The sequence below is a fragment of the Schistocerca americana genome, chromosome X, assembly GCF_021461395.2.
Source record: "Schistocerca americana isolate TAMUIC-IGC-003095 chromosome X, iqSchAmer2.1, whole genome shotgun sequence".
In the NCBI taxonomy this organism is placed as follows: Eukaryota; Metazoa; Arthropoda; class Insecta; order Orthoptera; family Acrididae; genus Schistocerca; species Schistocerca americana.
Genome location: NC_060130.1, coordinates 219,427,890 through 219,454,494, shown reverse-complemented (window position 1 = coordinate 219,454,494; position 26,605 = coordinate 219,427,890).

The window sequence follows — 26,605 nt, the reverse complement described above, 5'->3', positions numbered from 1 at the left end:
CATGTATGTAGTAGAGAATCACTTCCTACTTGCTGAGTATGGAAGACCGCATTTCACAGAATTCTCACAATAAAGTCGTTCCATTGGGATGTAAACACCTTACCTGTATTATCACAGCATCTCCTCTTCCTTGGAGACTCATCCGAATCTGACGATTCATCATATTTTCCTTTACTTTTTTCATCCTGAAAGAAAATAAAGTTCAGCACTTGAATAAATGTAAATCAACAAAATTCAAGTATAAATCACATCATAAATACTGCAACACATCTACATCTATGCTCTGCAAACCACTGTGATGTGAATGGAAGAGGGTACATTTTATTATTCCATTTACTATGGTTGTGAGAGAAGATTAACTATTAACATACAGATGAGGAGTCAAACAGTAGACAGATGTTCAAGAGCTACATCAGTTACTAATGCTGGAGCAAGCAAAGACAGTGTTTCCATCTGCCTCTACCCTCCCAATGCATTTCCATTTTTCCAACACCACTGACACTAGTGGCATGAGATAGTTAAGACCCTTTGACACCTGTGTAAATAGGAAATGTGTCTCCACATTCTATAGGTCAGCAATTTTGATTCAAGCAAATCTGACTCAAATACTTAAAATGAAACAGAGAAATTTATTACCTGCCTGCTAATGGTACACATTTCCATGATAATGTTTACAGAGCTCAGGAAGGTGACTTTACTAAAAAGAAACAATTGTAAGAGCATTCAATCATTTGATAAACTGGTGCATCAGACAAAAGAAGTATAGAATTTTGGATGGAGACTCATCAACCCAAGTAAAAGCACCTTCTGGCTTGCACCAGAGTAGTGTGTTTGAACCCTTGTCATTCTTGTTTTATGTCAATGAGCTGACTGACAGTACTAATAGCAACCTTGGATTTTTCATAGACAACACTTATCAATAATGAATTAATTATTGTCAGGAAATATTTGCAGAACTAATCAATCAAATGTGGAAAAAAAAATCAAAGTGATGCAAAGACTGGTATCTGGATTTGATGTACAGAAAGGTAAAACTCTTCATATACCAAAATGAAAAAAAAAAAAAAAAAAAAATGTAATACCTTATTACTACATTATCAATGATTCAATATTACAATCAGTAAAATGAAACAATAACAATTTGTAGGGATACGAAATGGAACAATTGTATAGGTTTCATCACATGTGGACGACTCCAATTCACCTGTGTGGCCAATCTTAGATATTTGCTGAAGTATGAGGGACCAAACCATTTGTTCAGCAGATTCTGAATGTATACAGAGAAGGATGGTACAAATGGTCACAGGTTTGCTTGATTGATGAGAGCAGTCATCTTCTGAAGACAGACACAAATTATCCCGCAAAAGTCAACTTATGAAAGTACATGAACCAGTATTAGTGAGTAATCTAGAAACATTCTTCGCCTCCTACATGTAGCTCCTGTAGTAACACTGAAGACAATGTTAGACTATTTACAGTACACATGGAGGCATTTAAGCATTCAGTATTCTTTCACTCCATACGTAACTGCAATCAGGAGAAAACCTAACACAAGATACTGTGCAAAGTACCCTCTGCCATGCACTTCACAGTAGTATGAGGCATAGGTATGCAGATGTAGATGCAGAAATCTTGGATTCTCAATACCCTATTGCATTTTGCTCACAAGAATAATGATGCAGTTCCACAGTACTCGATATAAGGTACATATATAAATTTTATGGTCTGGCCGTGTCTGTATTTTTAACCTTTAAACACATGATATTTTTTATTTTTATTGAAATAGTTTCCATGGCTGTATTTAAGTGTGATAAATGCCAGGAAAAAAATTAAAAAAATTATTTTGAAATTTGCGGCTGTTAGTTACAAATTAATGGTTTGTAGCTGATAAGCTACATAATGCATTTATCAGTTAACTGACATGCCAAAGTGACAGTCTTGCACCAGCTGGCTCTAGGTAATGAAGCTCCAGTGCAAGAATGAACGTTGTCCAGAGACACACGCACAGGCTTCTTATCTGATATTTAAAAAAAAAAAAAAAAAAAAAAAAATGAAGTACCAAGTTTCAGGATATTAATAAAAAAAAAATTAAATATGACACAGAATTCAAAATTTTTCAACTCATTCTGGGCCTAATAATGTCATCCTATTACATACAAAATGCCTTAATGGAATTTTTAATATTTTGAAGCACAATATAAACTACACACTTCTCACAATGAACCCAGGTAAATCCATTACATACAGGAAATCTGCAAGTGACTCACTAGGTCCTGTCTTACAACCTTTTGGTGGCACATGAGCTTTTGGTGCCCTACTTTTCTATTTTGATTTGATTTGTTTTAGAGTGCAAAGACAACTAGGGTCATATGCACCAATGTCAGAACTGTAGAACACCGAGAAAAGATAACAACACGTTATGCCAAAGTGACGGAACAAAGGACAGCTAAAAACAGGGACTTGGAGAAAGGCCCATAACATACACCATAGAGAAATGGTGGTCATGAACTAAAGATGACATGGCCTTCGCCATATTGCTACGACAGATAAAAAGTGAAATGCAGTCGTGAGTCCGTGCGTCATTCGCTAAAATGGTTGATAACCCAGAAGGAAAACATAAATCAGAATGTAGGTGTTAAAAAAACAAAAGGGCATTCCATCAGGAAACGTCAAACAATCAATGGTTGAGTGCAATGAACACGAAGTGGTGGGGGATCAGCATTTAACAAATAGCGGTGGCTAAAAAGACATTGACCAATACGCAATGCAGCTAAAATGATCTCATGGTGAGAGGGCCAAAAGAAGATTGTCCAAGCTGCTGGGAGAGGTTAATGGTGACAGCAAAGAGGATGACAGTCAGGACTGAACCCTGATGCACAAAGTTTTCCTGGATGAAGGTGTCTGACAAGGCAGAACCCACATGTACCTTGCAAACACTGTCTTTTGAAAATTCCTGAAGGAGATGGGGCATGCGGCTACAGAAGCCCCATGTATAGAGAGTATGGAGGGTACCAGGCCTCCAGCAGGTGTCCTAGGCTTTCTGCAAATCTCAACACGGCCACCGTCTGGTATTTACGCAGAAAACCATTCATGACATGGGTTGACAAAGTGACGAGATGGTCAACTGCAGAACAGCGGGTTCAAAATCCACACTGTGGAGTGGTCAGTAAATTATGAAACTCAAGCCACCATACCAGCCAGACATAAATCATATGTTCCATCACCTTGTGAACACAGCTCTTGAGAGAAATGGGGAGGTAGCAAGAAGGAAGGCCTTTGCCCTCACTGGCAGTGGCTTCAAGCCAGCATCTGGGAAATGTGCACTCTGCCCAAATGAGGTTGTACACATGAAGCAGGAAGTGCTTGCTCACAAGAGGAAAGTGCTGAAACATCTGAATTTGAACATTGTTCAGCTCTGTGGTGGAGGACTGGGATGAAGGAAGAACATGATCTAACTCCCTCATAGTAAAGGCGGCATTGTAGCACTCACGATTCTCATAACAGAAGGGTATCGCCCAAGCCGCCTCTGCTCATTTCCGATGGAGGAAAGCAGGGTGATAGTGGGTGGAGCTCAAAACCCCCGCAAAAAAGTGGCCCATGATGTTGGAGATAGAAATACGGTCCACTATGACAACATCTGCTACTGTCAGGCCAGAAATTGGGGAATGGACCTTGATCCAAGACAGCCATCTGAGGTTGGCCACACAACAGAAGAGGGAGTGGAAATGTTAAAAGAACTGGTAAACGAAATCCAGCAAGCTTTTTTGCAATCCTGAAGAACGTGATGACAATACGTATGCATCTGTTTAAACAAATGCAGTTTGCCTCCGAAGGACGATGGTTAAAAATACAGAGAGCGTATCTCTACGTGCAAATTGCATCGCGGTGTGCCTCAGGCCACCAAGGGACCAGGACACTGTGCAGTAACGAGGAAGTGCAAGGAATGGAACATTCTGCGGTGGTAAGGATAATGTTTGTAAGATATTTTACCTGGTCATCACAACCGGGGAAATGTTAGTAGGTGGGGTAGGAGTCAGGAAATCAATAGCACATGGGAAATTGTCACTCGAGTACGTGTCAGAGAATGGACCACTCGAGACAATGGGCAAGCTGGGCTGTGCAAAAGTGTAAGTCCAAATGAGAATAGGTGTGTGTGAAGTCTGAAATGAACATGGGTGCTCCCATGTAAAGGCATATGAGGTTAAGTTGATTGAGGTCAGCCAAGAGGGAACCTCTCCGACAGGTTCTGAGAGACTGGGAGAACCCCAAGGGGGATGGTGCGCATTACGGTAACCAAGGAGCAGAGAGGGGTGAGGGAGTTGCCCAATAAGGCGGAGGAGGTCTGCTCTGCCGACACCAAATGACAAAATGATGTAAATGATACAAAGGGAAAAGATCAAGTAAGGAAGCAAAATGTGGAATACAACAGCTTTCAGCTGGGTAGTCAGGGAGACTGGTTGATTATGAATATCACCCTGGATGAGCAGCATCACTCTCCCTGAGATGGAATATCAACCTCGGGGGGAGGGGGGAGGTCAAAGCGGACTGGGAAGAAATGTGTGAGCTCAAAGCGGTCGTGAGGAAGCAATTTTGTTTCCTGGAGGCAGAGAACATGTGGATGCTGGGATTCCAAGAGCAGCCAGAAGTCCTCTTTGTTGAATCGAAGGCTGCGAACGTTCCATTGAAGTCACTGCTACAGGACACAGAGGCGGGAGGATCCTGCTCCACAAGGTCAACAGAGGAGTTGGCATTCTCCTTCTGTCTGTCTACGGAGTCCAGGGCAGAAAAACTGTTGGCGGTGTGCACCAGCGACACAGAGGTCAGCCAGCAGATGGTATCACGTGACGACAGCATCGAAGAGGAGCTCAGAGTCGGCGAAGATGAAGACCGTTTGCCCTTGTTTGATTTCTTGGAGCCTTTATGTCTGGCAGAGAAAGACTCCGATGTCTGTTGACTGGAGTGACATAGGAAGTCTTTGCAGGAGTATTCCATTCCTTCTGTCCTTTCTGCCCACGAGGCGAAAGTTGGTGACTTGTTGCACAGCTGGAGGAGGAGATATGGATGCTACCATGATACTGGGCGATTTTACAACTGCATTGCTGAATCTGAGATTGCATGTCTGCATGGCCATGTCCTTTGTAGAGCGAGATGTAGCAAGAACAGTACTGTAAGTGACAGATGGTAGAATGCAGGGTTTCTGACTAGCTAACGACTTGCGTGCAAACAGGTAAGGCACTTTTTCCTTCACCCGGATCTCCTGGATCACTGCTCATCAAAATACATGGGACAAACTTGGGAGGAGGCGGCATGGTCGCCACTGCAATAGGTACAGTGGGGAGGGGGCGGACAATCACCCTCATGAGCAGCCCTACTCCATGTTACAAATTTGGACAGGCATAAACAGGAAATTCGAGTGCAGTTGTAACATTGACACTGGCAGAAGCACATCGGGTTCAGAATGTACAGTCTGACTGATTACTTCTTGGTCTGCTTTGATCTTTGATGGAAGAACCACTCTATCAAAAGGGAGAAAAAGAGTGTGCGTGGGCACTAAGATTGTATCTACATATTTCATCACCCTATGATCTGCAATGACACCCTGCTCAGAGAGGTATGTTTGGATTTCTGCCTCAGTCAGACCATCGAGCAGCTTAGTGTAAATAACTTCTGATTCTCAGGTAAAACAACTCCTTGAAGCTTCGCTCCTCCAAGGCTATCGTGTTCATGTCAAGGCCCATAGAATGCTGAATTCTTCATGTGGTGTTGTCTCCAAAAGCAAAGTACCATTGTGTAAATGAGAGCAGGATTTCACTGGGCCATGGTGCAGTGGGGAGGGTCTTTCAATCGTTAGCCTCATTATGTTTAGTAGACGTTGACTGTGAACATGATTGGCTCATTGCAAGAAAATCCCCCATCATTGCCAGTGTCTCCGATGGCACGCTCCTTCCAACTGGTGGCCCCTATCGGAGGGAGATGCACCCGTGTTATGTGATAGTTCACATTTCAGGTCACACCTCCCAAACACCTGACAGAGGGACCAATCGGCAATTTGGGAAGGCAGCTCACGGCAATCACCCCTCCCTGGGTCTGGCCCATACCAAGTGGTACGTGCAAACCCAGGGCTGGGAATTACACATTACCCAGTCACCCGTTCACATGTCAGATGCATGGGCTGTCCTTCGGGAGCGCACAGGGAGGAAGAAGAGAAAGAGGAACCTCAAACGCCAAAGTAGAGGAAGAATAGGAGGAGGAGAACAAAGAAAGAAAAAAGGAATGATAAACAGTGGAGAGACTGTTCTGATACTTGATATTGAAAATGCAGAACTCATTTCCAATAACATCAGACACATTCCCCAAAGAAGGTGAAAATAATGGCAAGAGGATAGACATGCAGTGCGGAAGGAGTAAGATGCTGCGCAGGCTGGAGCCCCGTGGTAGCCAAGCGTGAACCCACAAAAGAAAGGCAAGCCCCCTGGGGGCTACCCTTCTTTGGTTGGATTTGTTGCTCCACTTCATTGATTGATCTCCCACGTTTCAGTGCAGTGGTACCAGTCTGGTACATGCATTCAGCAACCTCTGCACAAAATTTGCTTCGCTTTATCTCCTCGTGATTCCCTTCATGCTCTGCTCCTCTTTTGTACAAAATCCACACCTTTACTATGCCCACATCTAGGAGATTGTAGACTATTCTAAGATACCACTTCTGAGATATATGAGGTTCATTCAAATGAAACCTGGACAATGCATCTACCTTTGCCTTACACATAAGGTGGCACCACGTAACTGCGGGTATGGTGACACCATCTATTGGAAGAGAGACTGATGTGTGCACATCGTTTGATGTTGCATAGTGGTTTCACGCCGAAGAGGAAGTGGTCACACAAGTTATCCTCCACTATTGAACGCACAGGCGAGTAAGTAGAAACAACGAGGAGTGATTCAGTTTTTGGCAGTGGACAGAGTTGGAGGCCGTGAAATGTATTGATGGATGAAGGCTGTGTACAGTGAGTACAGTTTCAGTCATTCAATGGCGCAAACAGTTCCTTGAAGGCACGAGTCACTGGAGGATGATGCTCATCCTGGACAAGCTCATCGTGTCATCACACCCGAGATGGTTGCGGAAGGGAATGCTTTAGTCTTGGACAACCGCACAATCACTGTGAACGAGATACATCGGTTACTGGGTATTTGCACTGACCACACCATACTGCATCAACACTTGAACTTTCGAAAGATCTGTGCACAGCGGGTTCCCCACCAATTGACTGCCAAACTGCATAATACTCGAATGTTACTGTCTTTGAGTCACCTGCAACATTATTACGAGGAACGTTTTGAACTGGAAAGCAAACAACAGAGCAAGCAGTGGGAACTTGCGACTTTGCCACCTTCAAAGAAATCAAAGGCTGTGCACAACAGTTCTGGTAAGGTAATGATATCCTTGTTTGACCACACAGGCCCACTGGCCAGCGTTATCAAGCCACTTTGTAGAACCTTAGAAGAGCCATCAAGTCGAAATGTCAAGGCATGTTGTCCAATGGCATTATCCTCCTGCATGATAATGCCCGCCCACGCACGGCCAACACCGTGAAGATGACATTGCAGCAGCTTTGGTGGGAAATGCTGGAACATCCACCATACAGACCTGACCTTTCACCATGTGACTCATGTGCTTGGACCTCTAAAACAAGCTGTTCACAGACATCGATTCTCAGTGGACTACAAAGTGTGTGACTGGGCCCAGGCATGGAGCCGACTTCAAAGATGGAATCGACCGGCTAGTGTCGCAATGGGATAAATGTGCTAACAGTTTTGGTGACTGTCTTTGAGTATGTGTACTGTGTATAGCTACATTTTTGAGTTAATAAAATTGTTACCATTACTTTACACTAGTGACTGGGTTTCATTTAAATGCAGCTTCTAATTATTTTCTGTCTGGTCTCACACTGACTAATAAAGCTACACCTCTCATGTGTTTATTATACAACATTATCAACTGTGGACTTCACACTGTTATTCCTGTTTTTCTTTTCCTGTTATATCTGCTAAACTTTCATACAAGTTTCTTTGCAGAAAGAGTAGAAAGAAGCATAACATTGTACACTTCAACTCCTCCTACTGTTGCCACATATTTAGTACATGTACATTCTTTCCAGTTTCTTCAATTCTTCTCCGTTTGGAAGCTTGAAATCTGTCACTCTGTTTAATACCACATCAGCAACTAAGACTGAAATGGGCATGTGATCATCGGCACTGCACGTTGGCACAGTGGCAGAGCATTGCATGGTCTGATGAATCCCAATACCTTCCTCTTCAAGCCAATGGGAGGCGCAAATCCATCATCTTCCAGGGAACAGCTCCTTGATCCCTGTACTGTAGGATGGAGGCAAGATGGTGGCATCTCTATTATGATTTGGGAGACATTCACGTGGGCATTCATTCATGGGTCCAGTGGTGCACTAGCAAGGCACCATGATGGCTAAGGAATATATGGTACATTGGTTGCAGACCACGTACACCCCCTTCATGATGATCATGTTGAAAAATGCCCCTACCGTCCGGAAATAAGATAATGCGCCCCATCACAAGGCCAGGAGTGTGATGGAGAGGTTTGAGCAACACAGTAGGGAGTTCCAATTGATGTGTGGCTGCAGCTGCTGCTTTGTTTTGTTCTAGGGCGCAAAAACAACTAAGGTCACACACGCCCATGTCAGAACACTGAGATGAAGAAGGAGTTTAAAGCGACTACACATTAAGCACAATCGATGGAAGGGAAGAGAGCTAAGAACAAGGGCTTCCTTTAGGAGGAAGGTCCACCCATATTGCTACGACCGAGAAAAAGAAAAACGCAGTCGAGGGCCCGCGCATCGTAAGTAGTTAAAAGTGGTACCACCTGTGACCATTTGCTTGTACTATGCACTGAATTAAGAATACACAAGGAGTTCAGAAGTTCCCATTCATACTTCTAGGACTTGTACAGTGGAGTGAGTACAAAATATTTTGCATAGGAACCCATGTCCAGAAATGTACCATTTCCATGCTACGACAGTTTCAATTCAGTTCAGATGCTTAAAGGGTAATTCATGTTGTCATCAAGGTACACTGGGAAGAAAGTTTTGACTTTTGACGTCATCTGTCAGTTGTTGACCACATGACCCCCAAGCACACTTCCACCCGATCCACTGACATGAGCACATCATATTTTGCTTTGTCATCTTTCTGTGGTTGATATTAGTTGTGTGTTTGTTCCTTATTTATGTTATTTGTTATGAACTATTTCATTTCGTTATTTCTTTGGTTAGAATTTGCCATAAATGACGAAAGCTTAATTGAAACAGTGAGGCAGCAGTATGAATGATGTGAGCGTACTAAATTACTTCCCATCTACTACATTTATAAACTGGATTTTTGAACATACCAGTACTGTATTTAATATCTTACAATGAAATGGAATGCAGTATGGCTGCAACTATATGCAAAAGAAGTACTGTCGGTCGAAACAGACAGATTAGCAAGTGTAACTTATTTATATGTTGTCAGGCATTTGAAAAAAGGTTTCAGTCCATATCTTTAAGAAATGTCACAGACACTGCAACATTACACTGGACTGCCAACTAAAACAAACCCAATTTTTCACAGGATGTGATGGCAGCTCATAACACTATTTCCTTTTCATAATTCTAGTTGCAATTTGATGTAACAAATGAAAAAATCCCCTTCTGTACAGCTTCCTGACTTTTTTGGATCCAAACTTTTTTTTTTACTTGTGTCTTCCTTCTCTAATCTACAAGCTATACTTGTAAGCTGCAAACCATTTAAGTCCAACAAATGTCATTTTGGTACAAATGTGGACTCCAGCATACACGTATATAACCTCAAGCATTGTGTATGTGCACTTCACATGCAAAAACACTTGAAAATTGCGAAAATCACAATTCCCGCAGAAAGTAAGGCGAGGACAGCCATGTGAATTGAGATCATGTGATTTGAACTGACTTTACGTTCCGTGATGTGATGAACAGTGTTAATATAACTTGACATGATGGTGCTGTGCCAGGGTGGCCGGTGTGAACTGGCCTTAACGCATCCACTTCTGCTTCTGCTTGAGAAACTGAATTAGGCATGACACAGTACAATTATTAGCTACCAATTCAAAAGGAAACATAACCAAACATCCATTTATCAATTAAGCACATTTCTCTGTATTAACCTTGTGTGTTTACATTATTCAAAAGTAAAAAAGAACCCAACATAGTAAGCGCAGAACAGTACTGATGCACTACAACAGCAGCTCCATGTAGTCTCGCAAATTAAACTTTGCATACTACACCGCAAACAGTGGTCCATAGGAGTTAAATCCAGGGATTGTGGACCACCTCAGCCTATCCATCTATCACCATATCATCTGCTGAAATATCTTCAAACCACTTATGAGAAGTAAGATGGTACACCACCGTGCTGAACCACATATCCCAATGGACATTCAGTGGCACAGCTTCCATGAATGAGTCCAACACCTTTTGTAGGAAGATTATGTGGTGTAGGACCAGTTTGCTAGAGTCAGAGGAGGTATGGCCCAATCATGTGACAGTTCCAGAATATCTGCCCACATGGCTGATGCTGAGTTTCCAGAGATGGGTCCCTATTCAAAATATTATATACCCAATCCCTCACCAAGTTCTAGAAGTTTGTAATGAAAATTCCCGAACACCTCGAATGCGAATGCACACCACAGGCATTACCGGTAAAAGAGAAACTCACATGCTATGTGTTGAAGGGAAGTGGTATGAGCCTGATCTGCTACACCATGTATTTAAGGGCCAATTTTCACACTGAAGAAAGTACTAGCTACAGTACTCTAGTTGAGTTGGTATAAAAAGATCCGTAACTGCTAACAGTTCTGTTACCAGCTTTCAGCTGCACAGCACTAATGGCTGCAGGAGAAACCAATACTGCTGCAAAAACACTGTGGCATTGCCATAAAGATGTTTACAAAATCACGTTATGTGACTGGCTGAGGTATGCGCGCCAAGGTACGACACCCAGCCCACTTTCATTGTCAGGGACTTTTTATTATGCTGACTCAACTCTACTACAGTCAGCCAATTATGAATAAGAATAAGTTTTATCCAAACTGATACCCTGTCTAAGAGCCCTGATCTCTTATAATAGACAACACTTGGATCATAATTTTTATTACCAACTACCAGTTTCAATCTGCGCCTTCAGGTCTGGCACTGTAAAGTGACACTACATATTGTCTTTTTGTTAGTTTTACACCACTGTTGACAAAATGCACTTGGTGGCAACACATCTGAAGGTGATCTGTGCCACAAATTGAAATCAGTAGCCAGTAATTAAATTTGGTGATCCAAATGGTGTTTGTTTCTGTTATAAAAAGTTATATTAAATGAGTGTGTGAAACAACAACATCAGGTTGAATGAGAAAGCTAAACATCTACATGAAAGATTTGCCTGGGTGACCAATGATTTGCCCAACTTACAGGGAAGTATTACACATCTGTACGAACAGCAAGAATAAAAAATGGAAGTGAAATATGGACAAAATTTTAAAAACTCAATATGACATGAGAGTAATCTGCCTCATATCACCTGTTCTTCACAGTATTTTGGAAACAGAAAATGCTGCTGCCTTCAGTTGTTATTTGTGGAGCAGACTGTTACATAACTAAGTTCATCAGGCTCCAGGCAGTTGCCCTGGGCCACGGTGGCACTGGGACACCTGAGGCGAGCACTTGGCGCCTCTAGAACTTGTAGCATCGCCTGGGATCTGATGCCACTGCGCTCTCTGATTCGGACGTCCCTGCTGGTCGACACTTGCCTGACAGTGATTGGCGAACCATGGCGGGGTCGCGAATCCCTGGGTGGAAGTTGGTGCTGCCCGCAATGCTGTAACTTTACACCTCCGTAACAGGTTTGAGGTGCTACCCATCGCTGAAAGTACTTCTGAGCCAGCAAGGAGGGCCTCGCCTGTTGCAGCAGTGGCCGGTCTTCCTGAGAGGTCCGGACAATCACAGAGGGTGTGATTACTTGTCATTGGGAGCTCCAAAGTTAGGCGGGTGATGAAGCCCCTTAGGGATATTGCAGCTAAGGATGGGAAGAAAGCCAATGTGCACTCAGTGTGCATACCAGGGGGGAGTCATCCAAGATGTGGAAAGGGTCCCTCCGAACCATGAAGGCTACAGGGTGCAGCCAACTGCAGGTGAGGGCTCATGTCGGCACTAATGATGTGTGTCGCTATGGATCGGAAGAGATTCTCTCTGGTCTTCGGCGGCTATCTGAGTTGGTGAAGATGGCCAGTCTTGCTAGTGAGATGAAGGCAGAGCTCACCATCTGCAGCATCATCGACAGGGCCGATTGCGGACCTTTGGTACAGAGCCGAGTTGAGGATCTGACCGTGTAGGCTGCAGATTCCTTGACTGCTAAATAGGTCAGGTGTCCACTGCGCACAAGAGGTGGCTACACGGATAGCAGATGCTATGTGGCATGGACTGGGCAGTTTTGTAGGTTAGACAGTTTTGGGAAAGATCAAAAAGGACTCCAGTCTCAAAGGGTACAGGGCAAAGAAACGACGAGAATCAACCAAGCAACAGGCGGTATTGTAGTTGTAAATTGTCATAGCTGTGTTGTGTTGGAAAAGTACCAGAGCTTCAAGCGCTGATAGAAAGCACCGACACTGAAATCGTTATAGGAACAGAAAGCTGGCTAAAGCTGGAGATAAATTCTGCTGAAACTTTTATAGAGGCGCAAACCATGTTCAGAAAGGATGAATTAAATAAAGTAGGTGGTAGTGTGTTTGTGTCTGTTGGTAGTAGTTTATCTTGTAGTGAAGTTGAAATAGGTAGTTCCTACAAATTACTATGGATAGAGGTTATACTCAACAGCCATACCAAAATAATAATTGGCTCCTTCTACCGACCAGCCAACTCAGATGATATAATAGCTGAACGGTTCAAAGAAAACTTGAATCTCACTACAAATGAGTACCCCACTCACACAGTTATAATTGGTGGAGACTTCAATCTACCCTCGATTTGTTGGCGATAATACATGTTCAAAGCCGGTGGTAGATAGAAAACATCTTCCAAAATTGTACTAAATGCTTTCTCTGAGAATTACTTTGAACAATTAGTTAACGAGCCCACATGAATTGTAAATGGTTGCAAAAACACAACTTGACCTCAAGTAACGCTGATCTAATAGAGAGTGTCATGACGGATACAGGGATTAGTGAACACAAGGTCATTGTAGAGAGCCTCAAAACCCTATCAACCAAAACCACTAAAAATAAATGCAAAATATATCTATTTAAAACAGCAAATAAAAATTCACTTGATGCCTTCATAAGAGAGTGTCTCCATTCCTTCCAAGCTAATTATATAAGTGTAGGCCAGATATGGTTCAAATTCAAAGATACAGTATCGACAGCAATAGATAGATTCATATCGCACAAGTTAATGAGACACAGGATTGATCCACCATGGTAAACAAAACACATCAGAACACTTTCGCAGAAACAATAAAAAAAGCATGCCAAATTCAGAAGAACGCAAAATCCCCAAGACTGGCTAAGTTTCACAGAAGCTCGAAATTTAGTGCAGCCGTCAATGCAAGATGCTTTTAATAGTGACCACAATGAAATATTGTCTGTCTCAAAATATGGTACAAAACCCAAAGAGATTCTGGTCATATGTAAAGTGCACCAGTGGCAAAAAACAGTCAATACCGTCACTGCGCGATAGTGATGGAAATATTACCGATGATGGTGCCACTACAGCGGAGTTACTAAATACAGTTTTCCGTAATTCCTTCATGAAAGAAGATGAAGTAAATATTCCAGAATTCGAAACCAGAACAGCTGTTAGCATGAGTGACATAAAACTAGATATCTTAGGTGTTGCGAAACAAATCACTTAAGAAAGGCAAGTCTTCCGGTCCAGAGGGTGTGCCAATCAGGTTCCTCTCAGAGTATGCAGACACAATAGCGTCTTTCTTAGCAATTGTATACAACCACTCACTCGACAAAAGGTCTGTTCCTGAAGACTGGAAAGTAGCACAGGTCACACCAATATTCAAGAAAGAAAATAGGAGTAACCCATTGAATTACAGACCCACATCACTGACATCAATTTGCAGTAGGATTTTGGAGCATATACTTGAAGAAAATAACTTATTGATACATAACCAACACAGATTCAGAAAATATTCTTGTGCAACACTTTATTCCCATGAAGTAATGAGTGCTGTCGACAGGGGATCTCAGATCAATTACATATTCCTAGACTTCCAAAAGGCTTTTGATACCGTTCCTCACAAGCGACTATTAATCAAATTGCATGCATATGGAGTATTGTCTCAGTTGTGTGACTGGATTCGTGATTTCCTCTCAGAGAGGTCACAGTTCGTAGTGATAGATGGTAAATCATCGAGTAGAACAAAAGTGATATCTGGCGTTCCACAGCATAGTGCCATAGGCCCTCTGCTGTTCCTGATTTATGCAAATGATCTACATGTTTGCAGATGACACTAATTTACCATCAAGTAAAATCTTCAGATGACCAATTCCAATTACAAAATGATCTAGAGAGAATTTCTGTATGGTGCGAAAAGTGGCAGTCAGCACTAAACAAAGAAAAGTGGTAGGTCATCCACATGGGTACTAAGAGAAATCTAATAAATTTTGGGTATACGATAAATCGCACAAATCTAAGGGCTGTCAATTCGACTAAATACCTAGGAATTACAATTACGAGCAACTTAAATTGGAAAGACCACATAGATAATATTGTGGGGAAGGTGAAACAAAGACTGCGCTTTGTTGACAGAGCACTTAGAAGATGCGACAAACCCACTAAAGAGACAGCCTACATTACACTTGTCCATTGTCTGTTGGAATATTGCTGCGCTATATGGGATCCTTGCCAGGTGGGATTGACGGAGGACATCAAAAAAGTGCAAAGAAGGACAGCTCATTTCGTGTTATCTCACCATAGGGGTAAGAGTGTCACTGATACGATACACAAGTTGGGGTGGCAGTCACTGAAACAAAAGCGGTTTTCTTTGTGGCAAGATCTATTTACGAACTTTCAATCACCAACTTTCTCTTCTGAATGTGTAAATATTTTGTTGACATCCACGTACATAGGGTGAAATTATCATCATAATAAAATAAGAGATATCAGAGCTCAAATGGAAAGATTTAGGTGTTCCTTTTTCCCACGCGCCATTCGAGAGTGGAATGGTAGAGAAGTTGTATGAAAATGGTTCGATGAACCCTCTGCCAGGCACTTAAGTGTGAATTACAGAGTACCATCAGGCTAAAACTTACCTATCCATTGTATTGAATGAACCAGCATCTGAATGGGAGCCAAGCTATCTCAGTAGAATAGTCCTCTCGAAACACAAACTGTGATTGTATCCTATTATGAGTGCAGGAAGAAACTTTCTTGGCCTGGCACAGAACTGACAATGAATAATGTAAATGATAGCGGTTGTTCTACGCAGCACAATAAAGTAAGTTTCAGTAGTTCCGTATATCAGGCCTGATCACTTTTTTTAGTCAGCATGCCATGTGTGTTTCATTTGAAACAATAACCCAGAGTACCTAACCAGAAAAAAAGTTTCAAAGAATGTAATACACACGAAAAATTCATCCGAAATTAGTACAAGATTATGAGAAGTCCACTACCGCATTAATGACAGTTCAGAAATGGTCTACTGAAGATTATTCTGAAGTTGCAATCACATATAAAAATATCGACAAATTGCAGAGTAATCTACTACACAATTAACAGTTAAAGGTTTTTTGAAATAGGAGATGCCATAGGAATTCCAGAAAAAATACGCTGAACATGAAGAATACATCTTACTCAAGGTGGGTATCATGTTTGCAGAATGTGAATGTGATGTGCAAAAAATTATTCAGTAGTATTTAGACCATATTAAAAAATTTCAACTGAGTTATCTTTATAATTTGCTACAATGACGACACACATCGCTTCGTGTGAGAAAAGAAGTAGCATGGTAGTAGGTGGCACCCATGTGCCATGTACCAGAAATTTAAGACTGTGTGTTGGAAGCATTGTGCGTACTGTTTTCTAGAACACAAAATTGATGCTTCTTTTTTCAGTGTATCTTGAAAGGGGAAAAACAATAACTCACAACTATTACACAAGTTTCCTACACAAGTTTCACCCACCAATTAGATGGAGGCAGGAACATGCAGAAAGACTGGGTGACAAACAGCTTTGAGTGCAGGTGCACTTTACTTATAAAAGGATCTTTTTCTGTTACGGCAATTGGAGATTAGAGATTTGGCACATAGCGACTACCACCTTTTACAATATCTAAGGAACCCAGTAATAATCAGACGAGCTCAAAACAACTGCATCCCCTGGTTGTAGTCCTCTAGACCAACAACGTGGTTATTCCTGCCCAGGACAGGTTTGCATATCTTCCAGTCACACTTCAGTAACGGAATTTCTGCACTGCAAAAATGCTGTACAAAAGGTGCAGACCTACAAGGGGTGGCGACACAAAATTTGTGCATTTTTATCAAAAATACAACTTGTTATTGTCAGGGCAAGAAACTTTCTTCTTACTGGCAAATAGAGTGAAGGGAAAATGAGTGAATCTGCCTGCATATAAACTCTAATTTCTTGTATCTTAACTACATGGTCCTTAGGCGAAATGTATGCTGGCAGGAGTAGATTAGTTCTGCAATTAATGTCAAATTCCACATCTCTAAAAGTGTTCCCTGAAAAGAACATCACCTTCCCTCCAGTGATTTAGTGTTCCCAAAGCATATCTAAAGCCCCTATTACACGATGCACATAAACTGTACACCTATGCACCAGCACCCCAAGCATACCTATCTGTAAGTACAGGCTGGTTCACATAGACTTATTACACCACCACGCGGGATATACCTGGCGTGCATGTGCAATAGATGGTAATAATGTGCGAAATGCAATCAGAACTGTCTTCTCTCTTGTAAAGTTGTTCATTCTACTGCGCGAAACAAAGGTGCCATGTGACATACTGGAACGTCATTTGTTCAAATTATTTATGTGATCTCAAGGTTCCTACTTAATAAGAATTTTTTTTTTTTTACCAGTATTTATTACCCAATTGTTATTCTGTTATGTAGGTTAGTACAGTCCTGAATTACAGACTCAACAGTTTTATATTACTACACTTGGTTACACAGGCACATGTATATCTAAATTTACATTTTGCGCATGGAGGACCCACTGTTTTGGGAGCTGGCAGTGACAGTAAATCTTCGGATTAAGGCAGAACGCCGACGAAAACAGATGTTGTTGAGTTCGATCCAGGCTGAAAGAAAGGAACAAAGGCAGGGGATTACATTGCTTATGAAAGAACTGAGGCCCGAAGATCTGCAAGAATTTCGGAACTTCGTGAAGACGGACAAGGCCTGTATCGAGCAGCTGCTGTCTGTGGTGGAAGATGGAATTAGCAAGTGTGACACAGTAATGGGGGAGGCTATCTCACCTTCTCGAAAGTAAGAATTAATTCATATGTTTATATGTTTAGTGATCATACCAGACTAGATCACTGATAAAATACCAGTACACCCCGTCATGTTGCAAGGTGGTTGTAACATCATGTTTCCTGGCAAATGGGGAATCTTAAGTGTGTCTTTTAGCCACAGAATAGCACAGCCCACCATTTCAGAAGTAGTTGTGGGTGTATGCACTGCAATCTGCAACACTTTAAAGGACCAATACTTAAAGGTGCACTTGTATTATTTTTCCAAGTTTGGAAAATGGAATGCAATGTGCTACTCAGAGTTTTGCAGTCCTCGTCCGTTGCACTGGGCAAAACTGCACGTATTTTCTTGCCATCACTGCCAGTTTTTCTTTTCTGGCATGCTGAAGTAAAGCAAGAGATACAATCAAATCAAACATGAACTTTCGTAAGCCAAGGCATTACGATACAAATCGAAAATCACCGTGTAACGTTAAATGCTTATTACTCAGAAAGAAACAATTGCCAATGTACCGTATTATGATACAGAGGATCATACATGCACCTTTCCTCACTGTATGCCTGAATTAAGATGCGTAATGCCTGTGTTCCATTTCATTTCCATAATAATGAAGAAATTAAAAGAATGTTTTCACAATCAGCTAGGATAAAAGAAAGTCTACTGGCAAAAAATGTTTTTTCGGCATTTATGAAAACCTATTTACTGAAAAAATGCAGAAAATCCCCAACACAAAAATATGAAATTAGCTACTAGCCACCGAAAGATATGTAAATAACAAGCAGAAAGCACTGTGGTACCCCCTTCTGCACATGCGCGAATTACTGCTATCAAGTGCGCATGCACGGATTGATGGTAGTTTAGAACTGCTGTCTATTCTGGTGTGCAGATAATGTGTCAGCTAATTTTTGTAGTTTCACCCGTTCTACTGCTAGATGGCTGTCACGGTAGACCAGTACCGTTCGCGGCGGATCATCGTGTAATACCCGCTTAATACTCATGTGTTGTTCAAATCCACAGGTAATAAACCAGTAACCCACCTCTGAACTGCTTCGATGTCTTCTTTTAATTTAACCTGGTGCAGATCACAAACACTAACAGCATTCAAGAACAGGTCGCATCACTGCCCTATATGCGGTCTCCTATACAGATCAACCACAATTTCCAAAAATTTTCCCACTAAATTGAAGCCTACCATTCACCTTCCTTATCACAATCCTCCCATGCTCAACCATTTCATGTCTCTTGCAACATTATGCCCACATATTTAACACCTTTGAGACCAAACAAGAACATAACTCGGGCTGCAACTATATTACAAAATTACGTCAGTGCGATTATATTGGCTCACACATTCATGACAGTAGCTATTACCTATACTCGAGCATGGTCTTTCTGTGTGCGTTCGTCAGATTTTGGTTTGCTGAAATTCTGATACAAATATATCATGTTTGTTGAGAGAGTAAGTCATTTTGGAAGCTCAAGAGGAAGAACTTTACTAAATAACTAACCACACAATTTTTTTTCTTGAGAGGCTAATTACACATTCTGTCATTATTTTAAAATTTGGGATCTGTCAAAGAACTGTACGTAAATATGAAAAATAAACCTTCAAGATTGGCCATTTTTAGTATGTATTACTCATGGAGATACATGAAAAATGTTCAAATGTGTGTGAAAGCTTATGGGACTTCACTGCTAAGGTCATCAGTCCCTAAGCTTACACACTACTTAACCTAAATTAACCTAAGGACAAACAAACACACCCATGCCCGAGTTACATATAATGATCAGACAGAACATTATGACTGCCTACGTAATAGCTGGTATGTGCACCTTTGTCACGGGCACCAGTGGTGACGCATCACAGCATGAAAGTAGTAAGGCCTCAGTAGGTTGTGGAGGGAGTTGGTACCACACCTGCACACACACGCGCCACCTAATTCTCATAAATCCTGAGGTGCGGGGCGACGAGCTCTGACACCACTTGACCCAGATGTGTTCAACTGGGTTCAGATCTGACAAGTTGGGGCACCAGCACATCAATTGCAACTCGCCACTGTGTCCCTTGAACAACTCCATCACACACCTGGTCTTCTGACATGGCGCATTATCTTGTTGAAAAATGCCACTGCTGTTGGGAAACAGGTTCGTCATGAAGGGGTGTAAGTGTGTACGTGTACGATACTCCTTGGCCTCGTGGTGCCCTGCACGTGCTCTACTGAACCCATGGATGCCCACAAGACTTACCCAAGGGCATAATAGAACTGCTGCCATGCTATGCTCTGCTACTGTGTCAATGCACAATGCCTATAGTCATATGCAGCCTACGAGGTCCGACATCTGTAATGAGGAATGTGCATCCCACCCTACAACAGTTGGACACTGTTTCACCTTCGTTTCACCATGTGTTGAAGACACTCATCACAGCATTCTTCGAACACCCAACAAGTCGTGCACTTTCCGAAATGCTCATGCCAAGGCTCCAGGCCATCACAATCTGCCCTCTGTCAAACTGAAATAGATTGCCTGCCTTCCACATTCTACACAAAGGACAGCACGCTCACTGATACTATATGTGTGTGACTAGTAGTCATGAACCAATCCAGGCAATAGCAGCGTCATCTGGCAAAGAACATCTGTAGTAGGTTGGTGGTCACAGTGTTCTGGTTCATCAGTGTATGAGCTAGTAACACTTTAAATAACGGCATACATGGCCAGTTTCCTAGGCCCAATATCCCTGTAAGTGCCCAGGCTCCAAAGTATTAAATGACGTGACCCTGTGAAGCAGGACACTACTAATGCTGTGCCTGAACATTACAGGTTTGCTCTTCCTGCTCATCCACATTAACTTACATTTTTGTTCATTCCGAAGCTACTACCATTCATTGCATCAACCAGATAATTTGTCTGTCATTTTGCATCATCCTACAGCCACTCATCTTTGACACCTTCCAATACTCCACAGCACCATCAGCAATAACAGCAGACTGTTGCGCCCCCTCGACCACCAGATCATTGATGTATACAGACAACAAATCGGTCTTATCATACCTTTCTGAGGCACACCTGGGAATACCTTTGCCTCTGATATACATTCGCAGTCATTCTTATGAAAAAATTTCGAACTGGTTCTCCCTTTCGGATGACATTTCTCATAGGCAACTGACGAAAAATTGAAGTATTTTGCTCAAGGAGTGTGCAGAATGTGTGTAATGTTTGGACTGACTCTCAAAGTATACCCAGCAAAAATCTATTGACTGTCAGGGACAACAAACAAGCAGCTCTCAGTGGTAAGCATACTTACAGGTACTCAACAGAGATGTTACACATATTAGAAGAAACAAATATTAATAAAATGTCAAATTTGTGTCACACAGTGAGGAGGCAACCTATAAAATGACACTCATTCACTCACCCCCACCTCACTCACGTTGACACACATAGTCACTCTACGTCACAGGGCTTAATGCATCGGAGAGGGTGAAAGGTGCTGTACCTGAGATTCAAACAGAAGTGAAACCACAGAAGAGCTAAAAGAAGGGTCCAAGGAAATGTGACTGGCTAAATACCTACAGGAAACACGGATGAACTAATCATCACCCAGTTAACACATTAAAAACATCTCCCTAAGATTTTTGGAAACACGAGACAAACCACAGAACCTTAAAACTCACCACATTCATTTGAATGTTACTTAAAATAGAGGACAGATCTGTTGGCACATCCGCCACTGCCCTCTGTGCACCACATTTTATTAGACTCAGTTTTATTTTCAGAGCAGTGATCTGTATGCCACAAGCACCACACACTGGAGCGTCCTCTTGTGGGAGCAAGGAGCTATATGTCGTCTGACTCTGGCCTACGTGAAGACAAGTAAAGAGAACCTCGTCTGGTCTGCGTAGTTGAAAGGAGATACATCACAGCTGCATTGTGGGCTTCACTAGGAGATTGTTGGCTGCCACTTCCTGCCACTCATCATCCCATCGATGCATTGCTCTGCGCCTAGACAGTGAGATGATAGCGCGCAGGGAGATGGCACACAAAACTGAGAAACAACACACCACCTCCTTGGCTGCTACATCTGCTCTTTTGTTCACCACAATACACATGTGCCGAGACCGAGCAAAAGAACACTTCCCTTCACAGCCTTTGTAGCCAGATGAGGGTGTCCGTGCAACCCTTGATTACTTTATCAACTGGATACATGCATTGCAGAGACTGAAGGGCACTCAGGGAGTTACAACAGATGAGGAATTTAGTAGGCTTGGCACATTTCATCTGCTCCAGCACCCTTAGGATCACTGGTATTTTGACATTGAATACAGTGAACCCTGGAAGGAACAGAATTTTGAGGACACGATTCAGGATAGCAACAGAGAAAGCAATGGAGTCCCCCTGTTTAGACCCCATCAGTGAATACAGCTACATAATCTGAACATTTCACATGGATGGTGGGTCGGTTGTGTGGGGTTTAAGGGATCAAACAGTAAGGTCATCAGACCCTTGTTTCAAATGTGGTCCATTCCGCTAGTGTGACATCTCAGGAAAGTCAGAACAATAAAAGGGAAAAGGCTAAAAACGTAAAAGGGCAGTCATGTTGTCAATGGTAAAAACAAAATGAGGGAAGTCAGCAAGAGAACGAACCCAGCGTTATGCTGAAGCAGCATAGGCAAGACCGCCTGTGTGACTTTAAAGGTGCAACCGCTAGAATGTAGAAGTACGTATGGGAAAAGGAGACTAACCAATCCTTAAACAAAAAAAGGGTAAAAACAGAGTAAAAGGGGAAGAAAAAATGATCTCGGTCAGGGAGGTGAGTCGGGAATCTCCAAACACGGCTTACAGCGGGAGATACCCAGACACTCACCACCCTGCCCCAACACCAGAGAGAGATTAAAAACCTTAAAACTGAGACTAAAAACCACTTTCCCGGAGGAAACCAGGAACCAGAGAGACCATTCGGGAATCGTCAGCCAACATCAAAGGTAAAGTGTTGGGGAGTCTGTACTTAGCACACGGAGCCAAAAGAAGGGGGCATTCAACCAAAATGTGGGCTACTGACTGGAAGGCTCCACAACCACAAAGTGGGGGTGGCTCATCACGCAAAAGAAAACCATGGGTCAGCCTGGTATGGCCAATGCGGAGACGACACAGTGTGGTCGAGTCCTTTCGGGATAGGCGAAAGGAAGAACGCCATGGGCCTGGTGTCACCTTAATCGCACGAAGTTTATTAGACAGGGGAGTAGACTCCCAAGAGTTGGCCCATGACTGTGCGAAGTGGCATCTGATGTGAAGCCGTAAATCCGCTGCAGGAGGGGTTACAGAAAATGGGGGGTAAGTGACTGCTGCCCCAGCCAAACGATCAGCGAGCTCATTACCCGGGATACCCACATGGCCAGGGACCCAAAGGAAGTCAATGGAACAAGCAGCACGGTGAATATCAGCGAGATGGTCATGGATGGCAGAGACCAAGGAATGGCGTGAAAAACAGCGGTCAATAGCAAGGTGGTCACTCAGAGTCCATACATAACAAAACACGGTTGTGTTGGGACTGTTTAATTAAGGTAAGGGCCTGGGAAATAGCCATCAATTCCGCAGTAAACACTCCACATGTAGGTGGCAGCAGATGATTTTCCATTCCAACAGAGGATGTGAAGGCATACCCCACATGATCAGCAGATTTAGAGCCATCAGTGTAGAAAACAACAGCATCCCGAAACTCCCATAAAATATGGCGGAAAAAGGAACGGAACACCATTGGGGAGATGGGATCTTTTGGACCTCGGTGGAGATCCATCCGAATTCGAGGCCGAGGAACTAACCAAGGGGGGTGGGGGGGGGGGGGGGGATGGGGGTGGAGTTGAGGGAGCGAGGAAGACAGGACAAAGAAGGAAGCTGAAAATCACGGCAAAGAGACGCAAGGCGGAGCCGAACCGGTAAGCCCACCCGAGGGCGGGAATAGGGTGGGCGACGTCCATGGTCTGGGAACCGGATAGAATAGGAAGGATGAGTGGGAGAGGAACAGATAGTGAGTGCATAAGACACCAGAAGCTGGGACAGCTGAACAGAGAGGGGGGGGGGGGGGGGATCCCAGCTTCAACCAGGAGACTATCAACAGGGCTAGTAGGGAAGGCACCAGTGGCCAAATGGATATCACGATGGTGGACTGGATCCAGCACGTGCAGTGCGGAAGGAGCAGCTGAACCATAAACTTGACAACCATAGTCCAAGCAAGACAGAACTAGAGCACGATAAAGACGGAGAAGGAGGGAATGGTCCGCACCCCAAGAGGAGTGGGCAAGGAAGCGAAGGACATTGAGTTTACGGAAACATCCTACCTTCGGAAGTCTGATATGGGGCAGCCAAGTGAGCTTGTTGTCGAAGAGAAGACCCAAGAAACGAAACTGTGGGACCACAGGCAATCGTTGTGCATTGAGATAGAGCTCTGGATCAAGGTGGATCGTAGTACGGTGACAGAAGTGAACCACCCGCGATTTTAGAGGAGAGAATTGAAACCCGTGGGAGAGGGTCCATGCAGAGGCACGCCGTATAGCTCCCTGGAGCTGCCGCTCTGCAGAGGCCATCGAAGAGGAACTAACCCAAACGCAGAAATCATCCACATACAGGGCAGGGGTGACCAAAGGACCGACAGAGGCCACAAGTCCATCGATAGCAATGAGGAAAAGAAGGACACTCAAGACAGAACCCTGTGGGATGCCTGCCTCCTGGGTCCATGGAGAACTAAAAGCAGTACCAACTCGAACCCTGAATGACCGATGGAACAGGAACTGGCGGATAAAAATCGGGAGTGGGCCCCGAAGACCCCACTGATGAAGGGTTAGTAAGATGTGATAGGGGTTTCTTACCAGGCTTAAGGACAGGAACCACGATGCTATCCCTCCACTGAGAAGAGAAGTCACCCTGGGGCCAGATACGGTTAAACACCCGAAGAAGATGCCGTTGTGGAGCACTGAGATGTTGAAGCAGTTGGTTATGAATGGAATCTGGGCCAGGGGCCGTATCATGAGAAGAAGATAGAGCAGCAAGAAATTCCCATTCAGTAAAAGGTTTGTTGTAAGATTCTGACTCACAAGGGGTAAAACATAAGGTGGAAGCTTCAGCCTGCTGTTTCTGGTGAAGGAAAGCAGCTGGATAGGAGGCTGATGCTGATGCCACTGCAAAATGGGTCGCAAGATGTTCTGCAAGAACTAATGGGTCCGTACAAAGGCCATCTGGGAGGTGATGGCCTGGGAGGGTGGACTGCCGATGGCAACCTTGGAGAGAGCAAAGTGTAGCCCATACCTGTGACAGAGTGACAGTAGAACCGAGGGAAGAAACAAAGCGTTCCCAACATACCCGCTTGCTCTGTTTGATTAAATAACGGGCTTTAGCGCGAAGGCGCTTAAAGGTAGAAAGGCTGGCTACAGATGGGTGCCTCTTTAACTGTTGCAAAGCTCGACGGCGATCACGGATGGCAATGGCAATGGCCGTACTCCACCACGGGACTTGCCGACGACGAAATTGTCCAGATGAGCGCGGGACAGCAAGGTTAGCAGCGCGAACAATCGCGTCAGACACGTCACGTAGGACGTCATCAATACAACCCGACAAAGAGGGAGAAAACTCGACCTGTGCAGTATATAGAGGCCAATCGGCGCGGTGGAAAGACCAACGAGGTAACCTCTCCATCGGGGAGCGGGAAGGGAGCGTGATAATCAACGGGAAATGGTCACTGTCACAAATGTCGTCATGTGGCGACCAGTGTAATGAAGGGAGGAGAGAGGGAGAAGAAAGAGAAAGATCAATGGCAGAAAAGGTACCATGACCAGCACTGAAATGAGTAGGGGAGCCATCATTAAGAAGGCACAGGTCGTGGTCTGCAATAAATTGGTCTATAAGAAGACCTCGTCTAGATGGAAAGGCACTGCCCCACAAAGGATGAAGAGCATTAAAATCCCCAAGGAGGAGGAAGGGAGGAGGAAGTTGCTGAAGAAGGGTGGTTAAGGCAGCAGGTGTAAGAGTCCTGTCAGGAGGGAGATAAAGATTGCATACTGTGACTGCAGAGTCTAAGTGGACCCTAACAGCAACTGCTTCCAATGTAGTTTGAAGAGGAATCCATGTGCTAGCAATGTCGGTACGGACCAACGTACAAACGCCACCAGAAGCCCGCAGAGGTCTGACCCAATTTCAACAGAAAACACGGAACCCATGGAGGGTCGGTGAGTGAGCATCAGTAAAATGAGATTCCTGTAGAACCACACAAGCTGCAGAGTAAGACGAAAGAAGGGATTTCAATTCCGGAAAGTGGTGGTAGTATCCATTACAATTCCATTGGAGAACCACAGAACAATGATTTAAATGGGGGCTGAACACGCTAAAGCCAGTCATACTGCCGGGTCCCCCACCCGTTACCGACAAAGAGGCGGCGACATCCATGAACGACAGGTCAGAATCTGGTTGTGAAGTTGGGGATGGGACCTCCAGTGACACCAGAGGCTCTTTGTCCCGGAACTTATGTTTCTTCTTCTTTTCAGGCTGAGATCGAGGAGGGCTGTGTGGCATAAAGGAGCCAGCTGCAGCAAGATTGGGAACAGAAAGAGACCGCGCGACCTGGGGGCCAACAGACCGCGGTTCTCACGGTCGTCGTATGGCAGCAGACCTTTGGCCTGGAAGGTGCCGCGAAGGGGCATCCCAGGAGAGGCACCCTGGACCGGCAGACGCAGAAAGAGTGGGACACTTCTCTGGCTGGGGAGGGGGAGCAGCACCCAGAGGAGGTGTGGGAGCCGCAGGGGAGGGGGGCAGGAGAGGTGTCCGGGATGGGGTTAAGGAAGGGGGAAGAAGGGGTGAAGATGTAACCAAAGCATAACTAGATGTCATGGATACAGGATTAAGACGTGTATACTTCTTACGAGCCTCTGTGTAGGTTAAACGATCGAGGGACTTTTACTCCTGTATCTTCTTTTCCTTCTCATATACTGGGCAATCTGGTGAATGTGAAGAATGACTGCCATGACAATTTACACACACAGGAGAGGGAACACAGGGACTCCCCTCATGGAGTGGACGTCCACAGTC